The 20685-nt window shown below is 53.8% G+C and overlaps 1 long non-coding RNA gene across 1 annotated transcript; it reads left to right on the top strand.

The window, feature by feature from the left end:
• Positions 1-11119: 11119 nt before the first annotated feature.
• Positions 11120-13045, top strand: LOC140711381 (uncharacterized). The gene is made up of 2 exons (XR_012092559.1): positions 11120-12273; positions 12864-13045. It is a non-coding gene; the product is annotated as an uncharacterized lncRNA (long non-coding RNA).
• Positions 13046-20685: the final 7640 nt, after the last annotated feature.

Here is a 20685-nt window from a genome sequence, read left to right on the forward strand (position 1 = left end):
CAGCTCCTTGCAGTGATCTGATCGATTGCTTGACTGATTTACAGACAGCGTCTCACTCTGTCACCCTGGCAGTGGTGCCATCATGACCCACTCGCTGCAGTGTGGACGCTCCTGGACTCAAGCGATCCTTCCACCTCAGCCTCCAGAGTGGAGGGCCTGGGACCACGGACCCGCGCCACTGTGCCCAGATGATTTTCAGTTTTTATTGTTTTATTTTTCTTTTTCCCGAGACAGAGTTTCGCTCTTGTTGCCCAGGCTGGAGTGCAATGGCGCGGATCTCGGCTCACCGCAACTTCTGCCTCCCGGGTTCAAGCGATTCTCCGGCGTCTGCCTCCCGAGTAGCTCGGGTTGCAGGTATGCGCCACCACGTCTGGTTGATTTTGTATTTTTACTAGAGACGGGGCTTCTCCATATTGGCCAGGCTGGTCTCCAACTCCCGACCTCAGGTGATTCTTCCTCCCCGGCCTCCCAAAGTACTGGGGTGGCAGGCGTCAGCCGCCGCGCCCGGCCTTCATTTTTAAATGTGTTTGCACAGACAGGGTCTCATCATTTTGTTGTAACCCTTCTGACACGGCGTCCCAAAATGCTCGCGTGACGGGCGTGAGCCACAGCGCCTGGACTCCGGGGAATGATTCACGAGCACGACCGCTGTACTAACTATTACTTACTTACTTATTTATAGTATTATTATTTTTTTTTTTAATTATTATTATTTTTTTTTTTGAGACGGAGTTTCGCTCTGGGCGAGGGCGAGGCGAGGGGAGGCGTGTCGCTTTGGAAACCGCAGTACCGCCTTCTAAAGCCCCATTCAAACGCACAAAGCCCTGTTCCCTCCCTTCCCGGACTTGGAGCTGATGCCTTCCATAGCCATGGGCTTCTCTCCATTCAGAAACTTTTACAGGCGCAACCCCACCCAGAGACTGGCTGCGGTTGACGATTGTGGGTGTGCTGGGGCTGGCAAGTCGGTCCCCTATTTTTGCTAGCTCGGCCACGACATCCCACGACCCCTAACGCTTGCTCACCCTTTCAGATCCCTTGCCTCCACCGCCTTGGGGGCTGAGCTCTTATTTTCATATCTGCCTTTCTTCCTGTCTTGGGTTGGAGGAGGGGGTGCAGGAATGAGGGTGTGTGTGGGGAGGGGGTGTGGGGTGGGGACGGAGGGGAGCGTCCTAAGGGTCGATTTAGTGTCATGCCTCTTTCACCGCCACCACCGAAGATGAAAGCAACGATCAGCTAAAGACCGCGTGTTCTCATCTATAACTGGGAACTAAATAATGAGAACGCGTGGGCACAACGAGGGGGACGAGAGAGGCGGGAGCCTACTTGAGGGAGGAGGTGTGGAAGGAGAGACATCTTCAGGAAAACAAACAAACAAACAAACACACAAACCACAAAAAGTGTCGGGTACTGCGCTGAGTATCCGGGTGATGACATCATCTGCACACTGAACCCCCCAGTCAGAAGTTTACCTATGTAACAATCTTGCACATGTATGCTTCAAAAAGACATAAAAGTTAGGGGAGAAGGGGGAGAGAGAGAGAGAGAGAGAGAGAGAGAGAGAGAGAGAGAGAGAGAGAGAGAACGAAACACGACCTCCTTGACCTGAGTCAGGGGGTTTCCGGTCTTGTGGCGGAACATTCAGTGACAATGGAGTATTTTGGCCTGTTCTTTTTTTGTGCGTTTGCTACTTTTTTGATGCTGTTGTTGTTGCTGTTGTTGTTGTTGTTGTTGTTGTTGTTGTTGTTGTTGTTGTCGTTGTTTTAAGACAGAGTCTCACTCAGCCACCCAGGCTGGAGTGCAGTGCTGCAATTCGGCTCACTGCAACCACCGTCTCCCAGGTTCAAGCGATTCTCCCGTCTCAGCCTCCTGAGTAGCTGGGATTACAGGCACCCGCCATCATGCCCCGCAAATGTTTCTATGTTAGTAGAGACGGGGTTTCACTATGTTGGCCAGGTTGCTCTTGAACTCGTGACCCCAGGTGATCCACCCATCTCGGCCTCCCAAAGTGCTGGGATGACAGGCGTGAGCCACGGCGCCCGGCGGCGGCGGGGCCTGTTTTTTTTTTTTCTTTTTTTTTCTTTTTTCTTTTTTCTTTTTCTTCTTTCTTTCTTTCTTTCTTTCTTTCTTTCTTTTCTTTCTTTTCTTTCTTTTCTTTCTTTTCTCTCTTTCTCTCTTTCTCTCTTTCATCTTCCTTTCTTCCTTTCTTCCTTTTTTGGTAGGGGGGGACTGAGTCTCTCTCACTCTGTCACCCAGGTGGGGATGCAGTGGCCCTCCCTCGGCTCACTGCAGCCTCTGCCTCCCGGATTCCAGGGATTCTTCTTCAGTGGCTGGGATTACAGGCGCACACCACCACATCCGGCTAATTTTTGTATTTAGAGTAGAGACGGGGTTTGTCCATGTTGGCCACACTGGTCTCGAACTCCTGACCTCAAGTGATCCGTCCTCCTGGGCCTCCCAAAGTGTTAGGACGACAGGCCTGAGCCGCCGGTATTTCAGCCTTTAAAAGTGCCGGCCCTACCACCTTTCGCTGTGGACGTTACGCTCTGAATGACGTGTCATCTCTGCCATAGCTTGACTCCCTGTGTCCCCTCTGCCATTTCACTCCATCCTGGGCAGCAAGAGCAAAACTCCGTCCCGCCACCTCCTCGCGCAAAACAAAACAAAACAAAAAAAGAAACTGTACACATGACCTATAAGTGTCTGTTCCTGTGAGTGATTTCTGAGATATGGCACTGTAGACTGAACGCAGTGGCTCACGTCTGTCATCCTAGTACTTTGGGAGGCTGAGGTGGGCGGATCGCGAGGTCGGGAGATCGAGATAGTCCTGGCTAACATGGTGAAACTCCGTGTCTACTGAAAATACAAACGAATTATCTGGGTGTAGTGGCCGGCGCCTGTAGTCCCAGCTACTCGGGAGGTTGAGGCAGGAGAATGGTGTGAACCCGGGAGGCGGAGGTTGCAGGGAGCCGCGATCGCGCCACTGCACTCCAGCCTGGGCGACAGAGCAAGTCTCTGTCTCAAAACAGAAAGAAAGAAAGAAAGAAAGAAAGAAAGAAAGAAAGAAAGAAAGAAAGAAAGAAAGAAAGAAAGAGGGAAAGAGGGAAAGAGGGAAAGAGGGAAAGAGGGAAAGAGGGAAAGAAGGAAAGAAGGGAAGAAGGAAAGAAGGAAAGAAGGAAAGAAAGAGGAAATGAAAGAAATGGCACTGTATCGCTATCTCTCTGTCCAGTTTCTGGCTTTCCTGTGTCTCTCACTGTGTCTCTCTTCCGTCTTACTCTCTTTCTTTGCCTGTCTGTCTGTCTGTCTGCCTCTCTCTGTCTCTCTCTCTCTCTCTCTCTGTCTCTCACTGTCCGTCTATGTCTTTCTCTGTCACTCTCTTTATCTATCTGCCTGTCCCTCTCTTTCTCTCTGTCTCTCTGTCTGTCTCTTTCTCTCTCTGCCTGTGTCTCTCACTCACTGTGTCTCTCTTCTGTCTTACTCTCTTTCTTTGCCTGCCTGTCTGTCTCTGTCTGTCTCTCTCCCTCTCTCCCCCTCCCTGTCTACTCTGTTTCTCTCTCTCTCTCTCTCGCTCTCGCTCTCGCTCTCGCTCTCTCGCTCTCTTGCTCTTTCTGTCCGTTTCTCTCTGTCTCTGCCTGTCCATCTCTCTTTTTCTACGTCTGTCTCTTTGTCTGTCAGATCCCCCCGTCCCAGAGAGGGCCCTGCCCCTTCCACGAAAGTGAGAAGTGCGTGCTTAGAGAGGCTGAGAGGAATCTACACAGACGGGCCTTGCCGGGCTTCCCCACTCGGTGCATGATTTCGGGAGATCTTCGCCGGGTCCCCACTTGGACGGAAGGGCCATTCGCAGACTTTTCTCTCTGTCACGTGTGACGTCCGTACTTCTCATATTTCCCTGATAAGCTCCTCGACTTTAAAATACACGGCTAAGGCCGGGCACGGTGGCTCACGCCTGTCATCCCAGCATTTTGGAAGGCCGAGGCGGGTGGATCACCTGAGGTCGGGAGTTCGAGGCCAGCCTGACCTACATGAAGAAACCCCGTCTCTACTAAAAATACAAAATGAACCGGGCATGGTGGCGCAGGCCTGTAATCCCAGCTACTCGCGGGGCTGACGCAGGAGAATCGCTGGAACCTGGCAAGTGGAGGTTGCAGTGAGCCGAGATGGCACCCTTGCACTCCAGACTGGGCAGCAAGAGCGAAACTCCGTCCCACCGCCCCCGCCCATGCGCGCGCGCGCGCACACACACACACACACACACACACACACGCACACACACACACACAGAAAAAAAGAGGGAGAAAAATAGAAAAAGAGAAATTCTTCACACGTGACCCATAAGTGTGTGTTCCCGCGAGTGATTTCTAAGAAATGGCACTGTAGGGACTGAACGCGGTGGCTCACGTCTGTCATCCCAGGACTTTGGGAAGCTGAGGCGGGTGAATCAGGAGGTCAGGAGTTCAAGACCAGCCTGGCCCACATGGTGAAACCCCGTCCCTGCTAAAACTACAAAACTGAGTCGGGCGCGGTGGGGCAGACCCCTGTGGTCCCAGCTACTCGGGAGACAGAGGCGGGAGAATCGCTGGAACCTGGGAGGCGGAGGCGGGGGTTGCAGTGAGCCGAGATCGTCCCACTGCACTACAGCCTGGGCTGTAGAGTGAGTGAGACTCTGTCTCAAAATTACATAAATAAATAAATGGCAAGCAAGAAAGAGAAAATGACAGAAATGGCACTGTATCGCTACTGGGCTGGGACGGCGGTGATGTTCTTCTGGGGAGACACCACGTGGGGCGATGTGTAGTGTGCGGACTCCGATCTTAGTGGTGGAATGTGGATGCTCCGCGATTCACCGTACTGACTAGATTCATGACTGATTCACGACAGGGTGGACCTCGGGGAACACGGTTGAGAAATGGGTACATCGGGAGCAAAATCTGGCCCCGGAACAGGAAGGGAGTGTGATGGGCACTGCCTTCCCCGTGAAATCCACGCTGTGTCCGGGAGCGTGGATGTCATGCACTAACACTCGTTCAGGTATTGCCTCTCCGAGGTCGTGGGTCTGGAGTCTACTCTGACACGCTAATGACTGCACTTCTGTCTTCGGTAGCTCCCACCTCCACCCCTGGCGTCCTCCATGCGCCCGCGCCCCTGGTCGTCCTCTCTTCTCTCTGGGGGAATGGAAGTGCCAGGTGATCCCAGGGGCAGAAACTTTGGCTGTGACCCTGGGGGGTCTGGTCGACCAGTCGCGGGCATCGCGTGGGAGGACTCCCTGGGCCCGGAGACGGCCTGTTTTGAGAGGGATCCGGGAGACGCCGGCGGCGACGCAGTGTGCCTCCGCCGCATCCCCCTCCCCAACCTCCACCCCGACCCAGAGCGATCCATCCTTTGCTTCTTTTTCCGTGACGACTGACACTTGCAGGCATCGGTTGTCTTCGGGCATCACCTAGCGGCCACTGTTACTGAAAGTCGAGGTGGCACGGAGGGAGGTCTCGCCGAAACTTCACCGAGCCTGGGGCAACCGGTTTCTCGCCCTCCCTTCTGGAGGCCCCTCCCTCTCTCCCTCGTTGCCTAGGTAACCTCCGCCCTGGCGGGGGCCCTATTGTTCTCTTTTTTTTTTTTTTTTTTTTTTTTTTTTTTTTTTTTTTGAGACGGAGTCTGGCTCTGTAGCCCGGGCTGGACTGCAGTGGCCCGATCTCGGCTCACTGCAAGCTCCGCCTCCCAGGTTTACGCCATTCTCCTGCCTCAGCCTCCGGAGTAGCTGGGACTCCAGGCGCCCGCCACCTCGCCCGGCTAATTTTTTTTTGTATTTTAGTAGAGACGGGGTTTCACCGTGTTAGCCAGGATGGTCTCGATCTCCTGACCTCGTGATCCGCCCGTCTCGGCCTCCCAAAGTGCTGGGATGACAGGCTTGAGCCACCGCGCCCGGCCCCTGTTGTTCTTTTATCGTCGCTTTAGTTTTCTTTGTGTGTTGGTTTCTGTAATGCGCATAGACTCTTCGACTTGGGCTGTATGAGGGGTCAGTTTAATTTTCAAGTCGCCCCACCACCACCCCCGCGGCTCCACCCCTCCCCCACGTTCCTTTACCTGAATTTAGTGAGTCAGTGAGGTGGGTTCCCCTCAACCTCCCCACCCCCCGCCTCCCAACATCCTGCTTGGAAACGTTCCGGAGCCAGCCGGGTGTGCCTCCATCTTCTCTCCCCCTCCCCCACCCCTTGCCGGCGATCTCATTCTTGCCAGGCTGACATTTGCATCGGTGGTAGTCAGGCCTCACTCAGTGGCCACCGTTTTTTGAGATGGGGGGGCGGCACGGTCCCACTTCCCCAGAGGCAGCTTGGGCCGATGGCATAGCCCTTGACCCGTGTGGGCAATCGGGCTGGTCTGGAGTTGTGGGGTTTCTCCCCCTCCCGCCTTTGCTCCTCAGGCCTCCCTCCGTAGGAAAGCTTCACCCCGGCTGGGTCTCAATCACCTTTGATCATGATGTTTTCTCTTCTCCTCCCTCCCTCCCGCCAGCATATTTCCACAATGGGAAGGGCGTCACAGCTCTAGTATGGGCCTTCTTAGTACTTGCCCCAAGTAGAAACGCTTTCTGAAAACTAACACTCTGCTCACTTAAGATTTCCAGGGGGCCGGGCGCGGTGGCTCAAGTCTGTCATCCCAGCACTTTGGGAGGCCGAGACGGGTGGATCACGAGGTCAGGAGATCGAGACCATCCTGGCTAACACGGTGAAAACCCGTCTCTACTAAAAAATACAAAAAACTAGCCGGGCGAGGTGGCGGGCGCCTGTAGTCCCAGCTACTCGGGAGGCTGAGGCAGGAGAAAGGCGTGAACCCGGAGGCGGAGCTTGCAGTGAGCTGAGATCCGGCCACTGCCCTCCAGCCTGGGCCACAGAGCAAGACTCCGTCTCAAAAAAAAAAAAAAAAAAAAAAAAAAAAGATTTCCAGGGACGGTGCCTTGGCCCGTGTTTGTTGGCTTGTTTTGTTTTGTTTGTGTTTTTCCTTGTTCTTATTTGTTTCTTTTCAGGTGCAGTAGAAATCCCCAATTTTCGGCCGGGCACGGTGGCTCAAGCCTGTCATCCCAGCACTTTGGGAGGCCGAGACGGGCGGATCACGAGGTCAGGAGATCGAGACCATCCTGGCTAACACGGTGAAACCCCGTCTCTACTAAAATACAAAAAAAAATTAGCCCGGCGAGGTGGCGGGCGCCTGTACTCCCAGCTACTCGGGAGGCTGAGGCAGGAGAATGGCGTGAACTCGGGAGGCGGGGCTTGCAGGGAGCTGAGATCCGGCCACTGCACTCCAGCCTGGGCAACAGAGCCAGACTCCGTCTCAAAAAAAAAAAAAAAAAAAAAAAAAAAAAGAAATCCCCAATTTTCAGGAAGACGTGTATTTTCCCCAAGACAGGTTAGCTGCTGTTTTCTCCTGTTGTTAACTAGTGCATTTGTGACTCTCTCGACATGTAGTGAGAGCCGGTTGATGTGTACTATACTTCATGAGATCTTATTTTCTAGAAATCCATAAGCAGATGCTCCTGCTGCTCCTGCTGCTGCTGCTGCTCTTGTTGCTGTTGTTGCTGTTGTTGTTTTCAAAGCATACCCCGGCCACCGTTTATGGGATCAAAAGCATTATAAAATATGTGTAATTATTTCTTGAGCACGCCCTTCCTCCTCCTCTCTCCGTCTCTCTGTCTGTGTCTGTGTCTCTCTTTCTCTGTCTGTCTTCTCCCTCTCTCTCTCTGTGTGCCTCTCTCTCTCTCTCTCTCCCCCCCCATCTGTTTGCTTCTCTCTCTCTCTGTCTGTTTCTCACTATCTCTCTCTGCCCATCTCTGTCTGTCTCTCTCTCTCTCTCTCTCTGCCTATTTCTCTCTGTGTGTCTGTCTTCTGTCTTACTCTCTTTCTCTTCCTGTCTGTCTGTCTGTCTGTCTCTCTCTGTCTCTCTCTCCCGTCTGTCTGTTTCTCTCTCTCTCTCTCTCTCTCTCTCTCTCTCTCTCTTTCTGTGTGTTTCTCTCTGTCTCTCTCTGTCCCTCTCTGTCTTTGTCTGTCTGTCTCTCTGTCTGTCTCTGTCTGCCTTCTCTCTCTCTCTCTCTCTCTGCCTGTCTGTTTCTCTCTCTCTCTCTCTCTCTCTCTCTCTGCCTGTCTGTTTCTCTCTCTCTCTCTCTCTCTCTCTCTCTGCCTGTCTGTTTGTCTCTCTCTCTCTCTCTCTCTCTCTCTCTCTCTGCCTGTCTGTCTCTCTCTCTCTCTCTCTCTCTCTCTCTCTCTCTCTCTGTCTCTCTGTCGCTCGCTCTCTCCGTGTCGGTCTTCTGCCTTAGTCTCTTTCTCTTCCTGTCTGTCTGTCTGTCTCTCTCTCTCTCTCTCTTTCTCTTTCTCTGTCTTTCTCTCCCCCTGTCTGTCTGTTTCTCTCTGTCTCTCTCTCTCCCCCCCTCTTTCTATGCGTTTCTCTCCGTCTCTCTCTGTCCATCTCTGTCTCTCTCTCTCTCTCTCTCTCTCTCTCTCTCTCTCTCTCTCTGCGCCTGTCTCTCTCCCTGTGTCTGTCTTCTGTCTTACTCTATTTCTCTGCCTGTCTTTCAGTCTGTGGCTTTGTCTCTCTCTCCCTGTCTGTGTCTCTCTGTCTCTCTCTGCCTGTGTTTCTCTCACTGTGTCTGTCTTCTGTCTGATTCTCTTTCTCTGCCTGTCGCTCCCTCTTTCTGTCTGTTTCTCTGTCTCAGTGCGTCTCTGTCCCTTTCTCTCTCTCTCTCTCTCTCTCTCTCTCTCTCTCTCTCTCTTTCTCTGTCTGTCTTTTGTCTTACTTTGTTTCTCTGCCTGCCTGTGTGCCTGCCTGCCTGTCTGTCTGTCTCTCTCTCTGTCTGTCTCTCTCTCTCCCTTTTGGTCTGTTTCTCTCTGTCTCTCTCTCTGTCTCTCTCTCTCTCTGTCTCTCTCTGTGTGTATCTTTGTATCTCTGTCTGTCTCTCTCTCGCTCTCGCTATCTCCCACCTTCTCTTTCTTTGCCAAAAGAGCTCAAGTACCTCTAATGTAATCCAGTACCAAGGCCTCAATTCTTAACTTTAGACACCCCAGATTTGATCTTCCCACAGAATGCTGTACAGAAGTGGTGAGTTGATTTCTGGACTTGGATACCTCAGAGATACTACATAATAATAAAGATACCACCCTAAAATCTGGGGTTGCTTCTCCCTCGAGTGTCTCAAAAAAATCATACCTCTGTTCACCTAGGATGCTGGGAGGGTTTTCTCAATGTGCCTCTGCCCGTGTCCTAAAGGACCTGGGACCAAGCCCTGTCCGTTCTGTCTCAAATCTGTATCTGCAAGCACTTCTCAAATCTGTATCTGAAAGTACTTCAAAGAACCACTGGCTCTGTGAAAATATCCCAGAAGTGGCTTCGGCCTCTTGGCTAGGAGGCCTAAGCCTGCTGAGACCTTGCCTGCCCAGGATTCTGTGTGAACAAAAGTGCCTCTGCTGAGAGCTGGGATCCTCGGGACCATGCTTGCTAGCGCTGGATGAGTCTCCGGAAGGATGCACGGGACTCCGCAAAGCTGACCTCTCCCAACGAGGTCAAAGGCATCCCTGTGCATTGGCCCGAGGCCTCCAACGTACATCACCCGTCACCATCACCATCACCATCACCATCACCATCACCATCACCATCACCGTCAGCATCCTGGCGAGCCTGCCCGAGGCCCCAACTACCGGGAGACACTTGGGAGCCCGGCCTTCCTCGGTTAAAGTCCAAAGGGACGGCGACTTCCATCCACCAGGTCTCCACTGAACTGCGAAGATGCGGAGCGTAGGGCAGAGAGGGGACGTGGAGGGGAGACGTCCTGACAGGCGATGAGTTCCCTAGGCTCTGGCGACCCCAACCACGACCCACGGTCCCGGGCACCCGTGGGACACCATCGCTTTTTCCCTTCCTCTGTCCACAGCCGCCCCCACCCCACCCCATCCCCCACCCCACGCACACGCGCTGGAGGTTACAAAACCACACGGCGTGAATAGAGCCTGACGGAGTGAGAGAGACCATTTCACGAGTCGGGGGGTGGGTCGGGGGGTGGGGGGGGGGGGTTCTGTAGAGAGCCCGATTCTCCCTCGTGGGTGGCTACAGGCTAGAAATGAATCTCGCTTCTTGGGCGGAGGGGCTTCCTTAGGCAGTCACGTTTCCGGGAGTATCTCTCAAACCCTCCCTTGAGGCCACAAAATAGATTCCACCCCACCCCTCGACGTTTCCCTGTTTTCCCGGGTGCTGGACGTATCCTGTCAAGAGACCCGAGGGTGACTCGTTGCGTTAAACACCTTGATTGGCTTTGTGAGTTTGTTTCTGAGATGCGGTCTCGCTCTGTCCCCCCGACTGGAGTGCAGTGGCATGATCTCAGCTCACTGCAACCTCTGCCTCCCGGGTCCCAGCGATTCTCCTGCCTTCAGCGGCACCATGCCCGGCTCCTCTTTTAATTTGTAGTAGACACGGGGTTTCGCCCTGTTTCACTGCCTTTCACTGTAGAGTCTCGATAAGAGCCACACCTCGTTCTGTGCCACAGAATGACTTCTTTATCATGCCGACTCTGGAAAGCCCGGCCCCTTGTGATCCATTTCAAACCGAGAGTCACCTCATGTTTGGAAAGCGGATCCGCTCCCAAGTTCGGTGGAGGGATGTGACATATGTAGGACGAGGGACTCTCTTTCTTCTGAGTCGGTCTGCACGGTGGGGCCTAGGGCTGGAGCTCTCTCTGTGCGGACCGCTGGCTCCCTCTGCCTGGGGTTCCATCGGCCCCACCCTAGAACGAGGGCCTTGGCAGACTCTGGCCCTTCCTGGCCCTTAAGTCGCTGTCAGAAACCCCATCTCGCGCTCGGATGTCCTGAATGACTGTGGCTTGCGCCTCTCTGGAAACATTTGAAATCTATCCTCTACGCGTGGCCACCTAAAACCACAGGAGCTTGGGACACACGGCCGCCATCCACCTCACTGGTTTTGGGAGAGAATGCTGAAAGTCTCTTGCCGACTCTCTCTCTCTTGACTTGAGTTCTTCACGGGCGTCTGGTTAAGACGCAGTGAGACCAGATGTGTGAACTCAGGCCGGGTGCTGGTGGCTCACGCCTGTAACCCCAACACTTTGGGAGGCCGAGGCCATCCATAGGATCCCTTAGAGGAATCCCCTAACCCCGGGGAAGTTGAGGCTGCAGTGAGCCATAATGGTGTCAGTGCACTCCAGCCTGGGCGAAAGACAGAGCGAGACCCTGTCACAGACAGACAGACAGACAGACAGACAGACAGACACGCAGGCAGGCAGGCAGGCAGGCAGGCAGGTAGACAGCAGCTGTATTATGTTCTTCTCAGGGTGGGAAGCAAAAATAACAGCAGACAGCACTTAACGTTTCTGTTGTTGTTCTTGTTTTGGACGGAGTTTTCACTCTTGTTGCCCACGCTGGAGTGCAATGGCCACCATCTCGAGGGATCCGCCTGCCCTCGGCCTCCCAAAGTGCGGGGATGACAGGCGTGAGCGTACCGCACCCGGCTCCCCCCCCCCCCCCCCCATCCGCCCCCCAACCACCACCGCTTGTCTTCCGGACAGTTTTACGGCACAGTGTTTGGTTGGCCTGCTTACATTCATTCTACATAGAAATTTAGGATGTCAGCTTCTGGCCTCATGGACTCCGAGCTGAGGAGTCCCCTGGTCTGTCTATCACAGGACCGTACACGTAAGGAGTAGAAAAACCGCAACGTTCAAAATCAGTAATTTTGTGATACAGAAATACACGGATTCACCCAAAACACGGAAACTTTTACAAATTGTCTTTGTTAGTCCTGATGTCTGTGTCAGTGATTCTTTTAGGTTTGGACCTTGACCGAGAGAATTTCCAGTCGGTCTCTCGTCTCTCGTCTCTCGTCTCCGGACGGACAGAAGTTCCAGATGATCCGATGGGTGGGGGGGGTCTTAGGCTGTGTGCCCCCAGGGGCCCTGGTCGATGAGTTGTGGGGATCGCCTGGGAGGGCGCGGTGACCCACTGTGCTGTGGGGGCCTCCATCCTTCCGCCTCCCGCCTCCCCCTCCAGGCGATCCCAATTCATTCCAGGCTGACAGTCTCATTGGCAGACGTCGGGCATCACCTAGCGGCCACTGTTACTCTGAAAATGGAGGCCTCAACAGAGGAAGGAAGCTCAGGCCGCCTGCGCACAGCCTGGGGCAACTGTGTCTTCTCCACCGCCCCCGCCCCCACCTCCAAGCTCCCCCCTTCTTGGTTGCCTAGGAAATGGCCACTTTGACGACTGGGCCGGAGTGACCTTTGATCAGGCAGCATAAGTAAGTAAATCAATCAATCAATCAATACATAAATGTAAATACAATACAATTTATGTATTGTATTATGTACAATAAAGTAGTACGGGCGTGGTGGCTCACGCCTGTCCTCCCAGCACTTTGGGAGGCCGAGGCGGGCAGATCACCTGAGGTCGGCAGTTCGAGACCAGCCTGACCCACATGGAGAAACCCCGTCTCTACTGAAAATACCAAATTAGCGGGGCGCAGTGGCACATGCCTGTAATCCCAGCTACTCGGGAAGGGAAACTGAGGCAGGAGAATTGCTTGAACCTGGGAGGCGGAGATCGCAGTGAGGCGAGATGGCGCCATTGCGCTCCAGTCTGAGCAACAGGCGCGAAACTGCGTCTCAAAAAAAAAGCAAAAAACAAAAAAGCAAACCAAAACACAAACAAACTAACAAACACACAAAAAAACACCATTCTCTGTGAAACTGCTTTGTAGTGTGTGTATTCGTCTCACAGAGTTAAACCTTTCTTTTGAATCAGCAGGTTGGAAGGATTTTTTTGTAGAATCTGTCTATGTACATTTAGGAGACCCTTGTGTCGTATGGTGAAAAAATCTTATGTTTTCAGATAAAAACGAGAGAGAAGGTCTTCATGAAACAGCTTTCTGTTGTGTGGATTCCTCATACAGAGTTAAAACTGCCTTTGGATTCAGCAGTTTGGAAGCAGCATGGACATTTGGGAGCCCATTGGGGCCTATTGTGAGAAAGCGAACATCCCCACCCCAGAAATAATAAAGCAGCTCTCTATGATACTGCTTTGTGATGTGTGGATTCATGCCACAGAATTACAACAAATTTTTGATTTAGGAGGTTTGAAGCAGTCTTTCTGTAGAATCCGCGAATATACCTTTGGGAGCCCATTGAGGCCTACTGTGAAAAACCGAATATCCCCAAATGAAAACTAGAAAGAAGCTGTCTCTGAAACTGCTTTGTGGTGTGTGGATTCATCTCACAGAGTGAAACCTTTCTTTTGATATACCAGGTTGGAAGCGCCCCTTTTGTAGAATCTACAAAAGGGCATTTGGGAGCTGTTTGAGGCCTAGGGTGAAAAACAGAAAATCGGTAGATAAAAACTAACAAGAAGCTATCTGCAAAACTGCTTTGCGATGTGTAGATTCCTCTGACAGAGTTACATCTTTCTGTTGATTCAGCAGATTGGAAGCATTTTGGGGTGTGTGTGTGTGTGTGTGTGTGTGTGTGTGTGTGTGTGTGTGTGTTTTGACAGAGTCTCACTCTGTCCCCCAGGCTGGAGTGCAGTGACACCATCTCGGCTCGCTGCAACCTCTGCCTCCCAGTTGAAGGGATTCTCCTGCCTCAGCCTCCCAAGTAGTTGGGGTTACAGGCACCCGCTACCAGGCCCGGCTAATTTTTTGTATTCTTGGTAGAGATGGGGTTTCATCGTTTTGGCCAGGCTGGTCTTGAACTCCTGACCTCAGGTGATCCACCCACCTCTGCCTCCCAAAATGCTGGGATGACAGGCGTGAGCCACTGCACGCGGCCGATTGGAAGCAGTTTTTTGGCAGAATCTTCAAAGGGACATTTGGGAGCCCTTTGTGGCTTATGGTGACACTGAACATCCCCAGATGAAAACGAGAAAAAATGCTACTGGTGAAACTGCTTCTTGACGTGTGGATTCACCTCGAACGGATACATCTGTTGAACCAGGAGGTTGGAAACACGCTTTCTGTAGAATCTGTGAAGGGACATTTGGAAACCCATTGAGGCCTACGTTGAAAAACAGAATATCCACAGATTGAAACAAGAAAGACGCTATCTGTCAAATTGATTCGTGATGCGCAGATTGATCTCTCAGCGATAAACCATTCTTTTGATTCATCATGTTAGAAACACTTTTTTTTGGCAGTCTCTCTGAACGGATTTTTGGGAGCCCCTTTAGGCCTATGGCGAATAACCAAATATTCCCAGATAAAAATGAGAAAGAATGTATTTGAGAAACTGCTTTGCGATGTGTGGACTCATCCTAAAGAGTTACACCTTTCTTTTGATTAGGCGGGTTGGAGACGCTCTCTTTGTAGAGATTCCAAAGGGACGTGTGGGAGCCCTTGAGGCCTATGGTGACAAACTGAATATCCCCAGACAAAGACCAGAGAGAATATTTCATTGAATCTGCTTCGTGATGTCTGGATTTATCTGCCAGCGCAGAACGTATTCTTTGTTTGTTTGTGTGTGTGTGTGTGAGTCAGCAGGTTGGAAATGCTCTTTTTGTTGAGTGTGTGGGAAGACATTTCCAAGCCCATTAATTCCGGTTGTCCAAACCAGATTGTCCCCCCGAGAAAAGCCATGAAGAAGCGAAACGATCTGTGAAACTGCTTTGCGTGACTGGATGCATCTCACAGAGTTAAACCTTTCTTTTGATTCACGTGTTGGAAACACGCTTTCTCTAGAATTTGCCAAGGCATATTTGGGAGCCCATGGAGGCCTATGTTGAAAAATCAAATATCCCCAGAGAAGCAGTAGAAAGAAGCTATCTGTGAATTGGCTTTGTGAGATGTGGATTCATCTCACAGAGTTAAACCCGTGTTTCGGTTCAGCAGGTTGGAAACACTTCTGTGGTAGAATCTGCAAAAGGATATTTGGGACTCCTTTGAGGCCAATGGTGGAAAAGCACATATTTCCTGATAACAGCTAGAAGGAAGCTACCTGAGAAACTGCTTTGTGTGTGGATTCCTCGCACAGAGGTACAACTGTATTTGGACTCAGCGGATTGGAAGCACTCTTTTAGTAGAATCTGTGAAAATAATGTGGGCTGCAATTGAGGCCTAGGGTGAAAAACAGATTATCCCCAGATAAAAACTGAAGAGAGCCTATGTGTGAAACGGTTTTGTAATGTGGGGATTCCTCTCACAAAGTGAAAGCGTTCTTTTGATACGTCGGTTTGGAAATATTCTTCTTAAGGGAATCGGCGAAGGGACTTTGGGAGCCCCTTGAAACCTGTGGAGAAAAACCGACACTCCCCAGAGAAAAACCAGAAATAAACTATCATCGGGACTGATTAGTGATCTGTGGATACATGTTACAGAGTTAAACTTTTCTTTGGATTCAAAATGTTGGAAACACTGTGTTTGCAGAATCTCTGAAGAAAGGACATTGCAAAGACCATTGAGGCCCAAGGGGAGGTCTCTCACTCTCTCTCTCCCTCTCTCTCTCTCTCTCCCTCTCTCTCTCTCTCTCTCTCTCTGTCTGTTTCTCACTGTGTCTCTCTGTCCGTCTCAAAAAATAAGAAAGGATGGATACATGCATACATACATACATACATACATACAATTAAAAATTAGGAAGAAAATAAAATGAATAACTCGGCCCGGCGCGGTGGCTCAAGCCTGTCATCCCAGCGCTTTGGGACGCCGGGGGCGGTGGATCGCTGGATCACGAGGTGGTCAGATCAGCAGGGCCAGTATGGTGAAACCCCGTCCGTCTCCAGTCAAAAGACCAAAAATTAGCCGGGCATGGTCGTGCGCGTCTGTAATCTCAGCTACTCGGGAGGCCGAGCTGAGGCAGGAGAATCGCTTGAACCTGGGAGGCGGAGGTTGCAGTGAGCCGAGATCGCGCCGCTGTACACCAGCCTGGGCGAGAGAGCGAGACAACCTCTCCAAAAAATACTACTACTACTAATAAATTAATACATAAACGAATAAAAATGAAAGTAAAATAAAAAATAAAACTGAAAAGGAAAAGGAAAAGGAAATAATTAAAAAGTGAGTTTCCGGGAAGAGAGGGAAGAAAAAAAAAAGGAAAGAAAAAAGACAACAGTCCCACAGTGACATAAACATATGCCTCTCGCCTTTCGAGGCGTCAGTGATGCTACGAATGATGCGTAATTTTTTTTTTAACTTCCTTTTATGTTATTCTCGTTTATTGTTTGACACGAGCCTCGGAGGCCCTCCCTCCCTCCGTCCCACTCCCTCCTCGTTGCCCAGACAACTTCAGGAGACAGGCCCTGGCTGGGCCAGATTGTTCTTCTCTTTGAGCAGTTGTTTCCCTGTCTTTCTTCGTGTCTTTAACCCGTGTGGACTCTTCTGCTCGGATTTCACAGATGGCAGCTCCACTTCCGGCCTTGTTGTTTAGTGGGGGCTTTCCTGATTCTCCCCGCATGTAGTGAAAGCAGAGAGATTCGCCTCTCCCACTCCCCCCCTCTCTTTCTTTGTTGCTTTCTCGCTTTTTCTTTCTGTCTCTTTCTATCTTTCTGTCACGCTTTCTTGCTGTCTTGTTTTCTTGCTTTCTTGCTTTGCCTTTCTTCCTGTCTGTCTTTCCTCTGTCTTCTTTTTTTCTTTCTTCTCTCGTCTTTCTTTCTGGCTGTTTTTCTCCCTCTCTCTCTCTTTCTTCTTTCTTTCTTTCTCTCTTTCTTTCCTTCTTTCTCTCTTTCTCTTTTTCTCTTTCTTTCTCTCTCTCTTTCTTTGTCTGCCTGCCTTCCTGCCTTCCTTCCTTCCTTCCTTCCTTCCTTCCTTCCTTCCTTCCTTTCTTTCTTTCTTCCTTTCTTCCTTTCTTTCCTTCATTTTCTCTCTCTCTCTCTCTCCCAGCCTCTGAAAGTGCTGGGATCACAGGCGTCAGCCACCGTGCCTGGCCTGTTTGCTCATGTTATTTTATTTTTTATGTATTTATTTTCATCTATTCATTCATGTGTATAAGTACAAATATTTTCTTTCTTTCTTTCTTTTTTTATGTATGTATGTATGTATGTATGTATTTATTTATTTATTCTCTTTTTTTTTTTTTTTTTTTTTTGAGACGGAGTCTCGCTCTGTCGCTCAGGCTGAAGTGCAGTGGCCGGATCTCAACTCACTGCAAGCTCCGCCTCCCGGCTTCACGCCATTCTCCTGCCTCAGCCTCCCAAGTAGCTGGGACTACAGGCACCCGCCACCTCGCCCGGCTAGTTTGTTTTTTGTATTTTTCAGTAGAGACGGGGTTTCACCATGTTAGCCGGGATGGTCTCGATCAAGACAAATATTTTCATCTGTTTTGATGTATTTTTATATCTCATATTTAGCTAAAAATGCAAATATTTATGCTGTTATTTGTCTTTTCTTTCTTTCTCTCCTTTGTGTTTTTCTTCCCTTCTTTCTTTCTCTGTCTCCTTCTCTATGTTTTCCTCCCTCCCTCCCTCCCTGCCTCCCTCCCTTTCTCTCTTGTTCGTTTCTCTTCCGTGCTTTCTTTATTTCTTTTATTCCGTTTCTGTCCTTCTTTTCTGTTTCCTCTGTTTCTTTTTCCCTTCTTTCCTCATTCTTTCTCTCTGTTTCAGGTTTCTTTCCTTTCCATCTCTCCTGTAAAAATGTAACCTTTGAAAAGTGACGTTTCATCATCTTCATTTTCCACGTTGTCTCCCTTTTCTCTCCCTTTTCCTTCCTCCCTCTCTCCCTGCTCCCTTCCCTCCCTCCCTTCCTTTCACCATCTGTCTCTTCTCTCCATTCCCTCCCTCCCTCCCTGCCTCCCTCCCTCCCTCCCTCCCTCCGTCTCTGTCTGGATTCAGGAAGAGCCTACGCAATCTGTGTCTCCCTGTGTCCTCAACGGCCCGCGACCGAGTCCTTGCTTGCTGTTTCTCCCTCCGAGATGCCTCTCCGAACATCCACACGCCGTGGGTTGTCTTCTGACTCTGTCGCGGTCGATGCAGAGACAGGCTTTGGGGACCGTTTCTGTGGGGTTGGGGTAGAGGGGCTGCGTTTTCGGCCTCGGGATAGCGTTTCTCGACTCACGGTTTCGGTTTCGCGGTCGGCGGGCCGGCCTGCCATCCGGATCTGTCTTGGTGACGTTCGCGACGGTTGTCGGACTCCATCTGGCGGCCGCTTTTATATCGTTCCCTTGGCTTCCGGAGCTGCGGTGGCAGCTGCCGAGGGAGGGGACCGTCCCCGCTGTGAGCTAGGCAGAGCTCCGGAAACACCGCGGTCGTCAGCCGGGCTGTCCCGGTCGCGCCAGAGCTCTGGCGCGTCGCTTGTGAGTCAGAGCTCGGGCGTGCAGGCTTATGTGGGGAGAGGTTGTCGCTGCGCTTTCGGGCCTGAGCCGGGTGTGGGGGCTGCCGGGGTTGGTCGACCAGCACGCCGCAGCTCAGCTCCCGAGGCCTGACCCGCGACCCGCGGGGACCCACCGGGCTTGGGGCGGGAGGCTGGGGACACCCTTCCCGGCCCGGTCGCGGGCCCGCGCGCATCCTGGCCGTCTGAGGCAGCGGCCGAATTTTTTTCCCCAAGTCCCCGTGGGGAGCCGGGGACCGTCCTGCCTCGTCCCCCGGGTGCCGGGGAGCGGTCCCCGGGCCCGGCCGCCGCCCCTCTGCCGTGACCTTTTGTTTTCAAGTCCCCGTGGGGAGTCGGAGAGCGCTCCCTGAGCGCGCGTGCGGCCCGAGGGGTCACACTTGGCCGGCCTTCGGTCCCTCGTGTGTCCCGGTCGTACGAGAGGACGGCCGAAAACGCTTCCGAGTCTCGCTCTGGAGACACGGGCCGGCCCCTGCGTGGCACGGGTGGCCGGGAGGACGTCCCTGGCCCGGCGCTGCTCCGGCGTGTGTCCTGGGGTCGACCAGAGGGCCCTGGGTGCTCCGTGTCTGGCTGCGATGGTGGCGATTTTGGGGACAGATGTCCGTGTCGCGGGTTCCCTGGGCCGGCGGCGTGGTCGGTGGCTCGACCTCCTGTCCCCTGGGGAGGTATATCTTTCACTCCGAGCCGGCATTTTGGGCCACCGGGTTATTGCTGACACGCTGTCCTCTGGCGACTTGTCGCTGGAGAGGTCGGGCCTCTGGATGCGTGGTGGGCCTCTGGGCCTCCCGGTGACCCGGCTAGCCGGCCCTGCTCGTGCTGGAGCCGCCTGCTGGGGCCCGTGTGTGCCTGGTCTCTCGTGCGTCTGAGCGTCCCGACTCCCGGTGCCGCCTTGGGTCCGGGTCTCTGACCCACCCGGGGGCGGCGGGGAAGGCGGCGCGGGCTTACCCTGCCGCTGCGCGCTCCCTGCTGTGGGCACCTGGGGCGGCCGTGACAACCCCACTCCCGCTGGCTCCGTGCCGTGCGTGTCAGGCGTTCCTCGTCTCTGCCGGGTTGTCTGCCGCCCCTTTCCCGGAGCTGGGGGTGGTCAGGTTGATCTGCTCGCTGGCCTCCGGGGAGGCTGTGGCTGACTGACTGACTGACCGACCGACCCCGCTCCGGGGTTGCTTTCCCTGATTGATGTGGTGATGTCGTGCTCTCCCGGGCCGGGACCGAGCCGCGGCGGGCGAGGGGCGGCCATTCATGGTGAATGGGACCCGTTCTTCTCGTCCCGCCCGCGGGGGCCCCCTGTCTCTCGTCCCCGCCTGTGAGCGGTGCGTTGGGAGGCGCTGGGGTGCGGAGCCCGGCCTGACCTTGCTGTCCCGCCCCCGCCGTCTGCCTCGTGGCGTTCGGCGGGGGTCGGCGGGGTCCTCTGACGCAGCAGGCACCCCTCGCTTTCGCCTCTTGTGGTTGTCGCCTTGCGGGGCCGCCCCCCTCCGCGGCGGTGGGGGTGCTGTCCCGCCGGCCCGTCGTGCTGCCCTCTCGGGCGTTGCACGAGCGCTGGCTCTGCCTGGGTCTTTGCGGTGCTCCTGGAGCGCTCCGGGTTGTCCCTCAGGTGCCCGAGGCCGAGCGGTGGTGTGTCGCTCCCACCCCCAGCGCCCCCTCCTCCGGTCGCCGCCACGGTGCCGGCGCGTTGGGTCCTGAGGGAGTTCGTTGGGTGTGGGCCGAGGCGGTCGAGTGAGACGCGCCCCTCCCCACGCGGGGAAGGGCGCCGCCTGGTCCGGCGAGCGCACGTCCCGTGCCTCCCCTCTGGCGGGTGAGCGCGGGCCGTGTGAGCGGTCGCGGTGGGCTCGGGCCGGCCACGCGTGCGCCGGCCGGCCGCCGAGGGGCTGCCGTTCTGCCTCCGACGGGTCGTGTGTGGGTTCACTGGAGGTGCTTTACCTCGCAGAAAGGAGGTGGGTGGACGGCGGGGGGGCCTTTGGGGGCTGTGCGCACGCGCGCCAGCCGGGCCCCTGCCCTGACCGCGAACGCTCGAGGTTGCCGCAGGTTTCTTCTCCTCGCGCCACACGCCCCCTCCCTTCCCCAGGTGTCCCCGAGCGCCTCTGTGGGCCCGACGAGGGGCGACTGGCGGGTGGGGAGTGTGACCCACCCTCGGTGAGAAAGCCTTCTCTAGCGATCCGAGAGGCGTGCCTTGGGGTACCGGATCCCCCGGCCTGCCGCCTCTCTCTGCGTTGTGGTAGCGCTGCCGTAGCGACTCGCTTGCAGAGAGCCCTCCCCCGCTGCTCCCCCCTCGACGGGATGAGGCTGGGGAAACGGTGAGGGTTCCGCCGGACCCCGCGGTGGGGGCCGAGCGTGCGGCTCGTCGTCTACTGTGGCCCGCGCCTCCCCCTTCCGTGTTGGGGGAGGATCCCGCTGGGCCGGGCCCGACGTCCTAGC

This window comes from Chlorocebus sabaeus, unplaced genomic scaffold (genome assembly GCF_047675955.1).
Source record: "Chlorocebus sabaeus isolate Y175 unplaced genomic scaffold, mChlSab1.0.hap1 unalloc_scaffold_873, whole genome shotgun sequence".
NCBI lineage: Eukaryota > Metazoa > Chordata > Mammalia > Primates > Cercopithecidae > Chlorocebus > Chlorocebus sabaeus.